The sequence below is a fragment of the Silurus aristotelis genome (assembly GCF_946808225.1).
Source record: "Silurus aristotelis genome assembly, chromosome: 16".
Lineage (NCBI taxonomy): Eukaryota > Metazoa > Chordata > Actinopteri > Siluriformes > Siluridae > Silurus > Silurus aristotelis.
In genome coordinates this window covers 898,879-904,878 of record NC_139589.1, presented here as the reverse complement: position 1 = coordinate 904,878, position 6,000 = coordinate 898,879, and the positions used below count along the sequence as shown (strand labels likewise).

Sequence of the window (6,000 nt, the reverse complement as noted above, 5' to 3'; positions counted from 1 at the left end):
TCAAAAGTATGTTAGCTCAGCATCAAACCTATTGGGGACATACAAGCTAGGTAAATATATATGGCCATAAGTTTGTGGATACCTGACCATTAGATTGGTATGTGCTTTTTGAACAGCCCATCCACAAGTAGTCCCCATTTGCTGTTATAATAACCTCCACTCTTCTGGGAAGATGCTCCACAAGAGGTTAGAGTGTGCTTCTGGAGATTTATAGAGATTCATTCAGCCACAAGGGTGTCGGTAAGGTACTGACCTAAGCCAGGTGAGCATTCCAATTAATTCCAAATCATCCTAAAGGTGTTCAACAGGTTTGAGGACAGAGCACTATAGCAGGAGATGTTTCACTCTAACCCATGAAAAGCAGATCTTCATGGCGCTGGCTTTGTTCACAGGTGCATTGTCATGCTGGAACAGGTTTGTGCCTTGTAGTTCAAAACATTTGGAGCTACCACATCCAGACTCATCCTATACAACTGTGTGCCTCCAACTTTGTGGGAAAGGTTTGTGGAAGAACCACATATGGCTGGAAATAATCAGATGTTCCAATTCATACAGTGTAAGCGACTAGGCTAACGCTAGCACGGTTGCTTGTGGTTTTACAGTACGAATGTGTAAGTAAAAACATTGCTGATTTGATGTTCTGATCACTCTTTGTGTTAAATATATTTACATCCTACAGGTAACCCACAAGGTAACATCTGAAGGGTGTTTTTGTTGTATAGCGGGAAAAGGTACAGTATGAAACGTACGTTTCGAAAAACGAAACGTAATTAGTTAGCAAGTCAGCTAATATAAATAAAGAAATAAAATGGCTGGTAAAGAGAACATTTTGTTTTAGTGTTCATTCATGGAATCATTTATATATTTTAAGTTAGTGTTTTTGAACTCTTTCCATGAATGAAAGAGTAAAATTAATAATAGTAATAATAATACTAACAACAACAATAATAATGATGATGATGATGATGATGATGATAATAATATAATCCCAACATATAAATTAACCCTACATTCTTAAACAGGGTATAATCAGGGCACCGGAGGAATTTCAAACCCCTCTTTTTGCGCGTCTAGTCCACTAGTTAGTGTGCAAAACGCATTATTGTGATACACTAAATAGTGCACTAGTGTAGAGGGTAGGAAGCCGTTTGGGATGCAGCCCGTGATGTATGTATGTATGTATGTATGTATGTATGAGTGAAGGATCGCTCTGCGCGCGCGAATTTTTTTCGCTTCTCTCCCTCTCTTTATTTCCCGCCAGCGCCAATGTGCGCGCGCCTTGAGAGGGGGGGGCGGAAAGGTTGGTTTGAGAGGCGCGCTCGCGACGCTAACGGCTCTCTCTCCCCCCTCTCTGTCCTCCTCAGTGGAGCCCCGCTCACCTCCGCGTCTTCAGCCGACACCTGAGTGGAAGTAAAAAAACCCAGAAATATCTCTGGAAAAGAAACGATCTGTGTGGAAGTGGACAGAGAGAGAGAGAGAGAGAGAGAGAAAAACAGGGAAGACGACCCGATACCAGGCTGGTCAAAGCTGGAGAAAAAGTCCGAACTCGGGCGAAAATCAAGAAGAATCGAAGAAGCGACGTGCTGAGGTAAAAAATGTTCACCTCACTGTAATGTCCGTGAATGACACCTGTGTCCGTGTGTCTTTCTGAGGTAAAAAAAAAAAAACAATCTTTTAATCGGTAAAGCAAAATAGATTAGTGCTTCATTCACGAGTAAGGTGTGTGTGTGTGTGTGTGTGTGTGTGTGTGTGTGTGTGTGTGTGTGTGATACAGGTTTTTTTTTTTTTTTTGTTTGAAGGTTTAACAGGTCTCCCTGGTCTGCTGCAGAAGTGCAGTCCTGAGGTGAATCCGTTACTCGGTTCATCTCTCTCCGATTTATTTATTAAAATAATGAAAAATCCTAGTTAAGTTTTCGATTCCTAAATATGCTTGACTGATCGATGAATGAGTAAATAATAAAAAAAGGAGCAGTTTTTTTTTCAGATGTTCACTTTGAACACCTGTTCTACATCTGCTTTAATATATTGGAATGCCATTTACATTCATCCTTTTTTGTAATAAAAAAGACAAAAGACCATACAGTGTAAGATCATTTTAGACAAGCAGATGTTTGTGTTATAGCTGTTTTATATTTAGGATCCAAGAGGAACCGGATGGGTTCGTGTTTTTTATTCCGGTGATCAGTGGTGAAGCAAAACTACCAGAGTAATCGAGCTCTTGAGGAGGCGTGTGTGTGTGTGTGTGTGTGTGTGTGTGTTCGGTTAGAGGGGGTTGTACATTAGAGTGAGTGAGAGAAAGAGAGAGAGAGACAGAGTGAGAGAAAGAGAGAGAGAGACAGAGAGAGAGAGAGAGAGAGAGAGAGAGAGAGAGAGAGAGAGACTTAGCTTTTTAACCCAGTGTAGAATATGCTTCATGACATGCTTTTTGTTTTTCCTTCACCAACATCCAGGTATGAACCTGTGAACTCACTCATATAAATATATATCTTTTTTGCATTCTATCACATAAAGAAAAAAACCATCTCAAATCCATTCATTACAAAAGACCTTGAATAAAGTCACACATACATATACACACAAACACAAAACAAAACATCCCTGAGCAAAATCAATTGCCTGAGAAATGAGAGAAGCTTCTGCCAGGCTCATCTCTATGACTGCGCATAGAACAACAAAAGAAGCATACAGAAATGAAAAAAAAAAAAAAAAAACACACACATTTCCCTTTCCTGCCATATAGATAAACACACAGGAAACGGAGTGGAACAGATTAATGATTTGAAGCCGTGGGCTGTGGGGGAACGGAGGCGGTGGAAGGTGAGAAACGAGTCAGGTTAAATGCTGGACGTTGGAGGTCTGCAGGCTCAGTAGAGACATTTACAGCTGCTTATTGTTATTCATTTTCAAATGAACCATTTTCTAAATTTTAGCACCTAATGTAGCTGGGCTGTAGCACAGTGCACTCAGACAGAGCACACGGATCTGGCAACCCTTTTTTTGGACAGGTTCGAGTTTCTTAAAAGCATAACAACACAAAATTCTTTATTAAATGGTAGCACGAGCGTCACATTGAATGTACTCTCTCGTCCAGCGTAGACAGTGGCAAGTTTGCGATGCTTTTGGGTAACTCAGTTGAATTAAGTTACATTGAGGATATTTTATCATAATGTCATATTTTTTTGTCATTGCCATTGCGTCTGGAAAACCCTTTTCAAATCTGTGTCTAAAAGCTGAAAGATGGTAAAATATATCTGGAAGTTTGGCCCAAAATCTATAGACGATATCAAGCCTGTCTAGCTGTTTATCTGTTGGGGCGGGGGAGAGGATACAGTATGATGAGCTCTAATCGATTCACCTGCATATCTGGCTGCATATTCAACAGATCACACAGTATTCCACACTTTCTTTTTTTCACAATACACTAGCATACTATAGTAATAGCAAATGAGCTTGGGCAACACTTAATGGCTATATTCATCGGCAAATGGGAACCGGAAAATTCACTTGAATCTTCTGCTGACTTCCTGGTATGACACTGAAAATTTGTTAGGTGTGAACCAAAATCAAATCTGCCAAATATGTTATTCAATACACCATTCAGTACACCAGTGGACAATACAGTGGAAATGTAGAAGATTGTTTGCAAGTAAATAACTCAGGATTTAAAACACTTCTCGGGCTAAGGAGAGCTACTTCAGACCTACAAATTTATATGTATAATATAATTTCTATCATCTGTTTATTTATTATTCGATCCTCCATGTGCCATTGTTTCAGCATTTGCTGTTAGGTATCTTTTTAAAAGATAAAATCAGAATTAGAATCAGAATCAGGTTTATTGGCCAAGTGTGTTGACACACACAAGGAATTTGGTTCCAGCTGTTAGTGACTCTCAAAAGTACAGACATAAATAAAACCTATACAAGACAAAAACAGACTAAAAAAGTTATTTGTCACTGAGAGTTCTACATCAATAAAAACTCTCTCTTAAGAGCACTGTATTTAAGGAATTCAGTTAATTATAAAGACATTTTGGTATTTAGTTTCTACACGCAGGCATTTGTAATCAATTTACATCTGGCTAAAATCTAAATATTGTCCCCACTATTCTCTGTGGAGAAGATGGTAATAGTATTGTTTATTTGCTCTTCATTTGTACAGCAGTAAAACAGGACGAATCTGTTTAGTTTGTTTTTAAACCTAGACAACAGCATAAGGTCCGTGCTATCTCTCTCTCTCTCTCTCTCTCTCTCTATCTCTCTCTCTCTCTCTCTCTCTCTCGCTCTCTCTCTCTCTCTCTCTCTCTCTCTCTCTCTCTCTCTCTCTCTCTCTCTTTTTCTCTAACAAAAATAAACACATATGGTAGCTGTGAGATGCATAACACTTCATTATTACCATGATGGAAAACAAAATACAAAACCAGCACAAATGCAAGGGATTTGCAAACACTACAGCATTATCACAACACAAACAAAACAAATCTGACAACACAGCATTATTGTACGGAAACAGCCACTCCAATAGAATTGTTTTTTTTCTGTGATTAGAGAAGCTGGAGATTATATTTCTAATACATTACAAAAATTCCCATTGGTTTTTACAAAAGAACCTGGAAGTGTTACAAAATCGAATTTTGTGTAAATCATCAACATGTGTTGCATCAGATGTCCAGGCGTAAACAACAAATACATTTTTTCAGAATCTTGTTTGTTGTATAGTCTCGGGCATCGGAGAAGTGCGCATTTTGTTTTGTGCTTTATTAAATAAGAACGAAATGGATACGTCTGCATTGGACCTCTAGGAATTTAATAACGTGATACCTCTATAAAAACAAATACATTTGTTTAAGGCTTAATACATTTGTGATTACTTTCCACTTGATTAATTGAAACCCTGACATTCAATGTGTCTCTCAATTCTAAATTTATGACACTGAGGTAAACAAACACTGAGATTCATGTGTCTTTGTTATAGCCTGAGTCATCTAGTCCTCTCCTGAGTCAAGTATAAATGGAGCGGTATGAAATTTCTCGCATTTGTGTTGTCTGGGTTAGTCTTGTTTTGGCTTGGCCTAGAATTTGGCTTTGTATTATAGTAATTTTGAAAATTTGTGTTATTCATCTCTCAGCCACTGTAAAAACATCAACAAATGCACCTATCTGTACAATTTCCATCAGGAACAGTGTTTGCAGTTATCAAAATATCCCATACCTGAGATGATGTGGGATTTAAAAATAGTTTTTAACATTCTGGCAAGGTGCAAGGTTAGCATTAATCTTAAATGCACAAAGTACCCGAATATAAGACTGAGAAAGATTAAACAGGACTCGTTTTGATGTGCCATCGCTCATTACTAGCAACTTCTTTTTATACTCTTCCGTGCAGTGAGGTTTTCTATCTCTTACAATCCCAGTGACAAATCCTGCTCAACTTGGATATTCTTAACCAAGGAGCAAGAAAACGGCACAGAAGATATCAGAACACATCCAGGAACATAACGCAATCAGTAAAAGGATGAGGATCAGGTGAAACTTCACGTAATAAAGTGTCAGATCATAGTTACCATCTTCCCCCTCCTGTCTTGCTCAACAGCTTGTTTGAAGTAAGTGTGGTACTATGTTTTTGGTTGAGTGTCTTCCCTGACACGTTTTTCTTTTACCATTGCTTGTTTCAGAAAAAAATAGTTTTCGTTTATTTGTTCGGAAAAAGCGAGAGAGGAGCTTATACGAGGTGGTGCTTATGGGACGGGCACGTTTCAGGTTAAATGCTGAGATGTGCGGCTCCTTCAGACTGAGCAAGAATATAAATCACTACAGATTTTCCATAAGTAAAAGTCGGGAAATGGCTCTAGTTAATATTATCACCATTGTTTATATAAAGTTAGCTAGCTTGCTGGACGTTAGTCAAGCATTTAAACGAGATATCTTTTAGAGAAGTATATTCATTAATCAAATAACAGCTAAGAAGCGATTTTATGGGGATTTAAAAAATACTTTAGCT

The 6,000-nt window shown here is 38.3% G+C and overlaps 1 protein-coding gene across 1 annotated transcript in view; it reads left to right on the top strand.

Annotated features, from left to right (window-relative positions):
- Nucleotides 1-1,064: 1,064 nt before the first annotated feature.
- Nucleotides 1,065-6,000, top strand: part of gabra3 (gamma-aminobutyric acid type A receptor subunit alpha3) — a 109,260-nt gene continuing 104,324 nt past the window's right edge. Inside the window, exon 1 of the mRNA XM_083564379.1 lies at nucleotides 1,065-1,588. The gene's annotated coding sequence lies outside the window, so the exon portion shown is untranslated. The remainder of the gene's footprint in view (nucleotides 1,589-6,000) is intronic.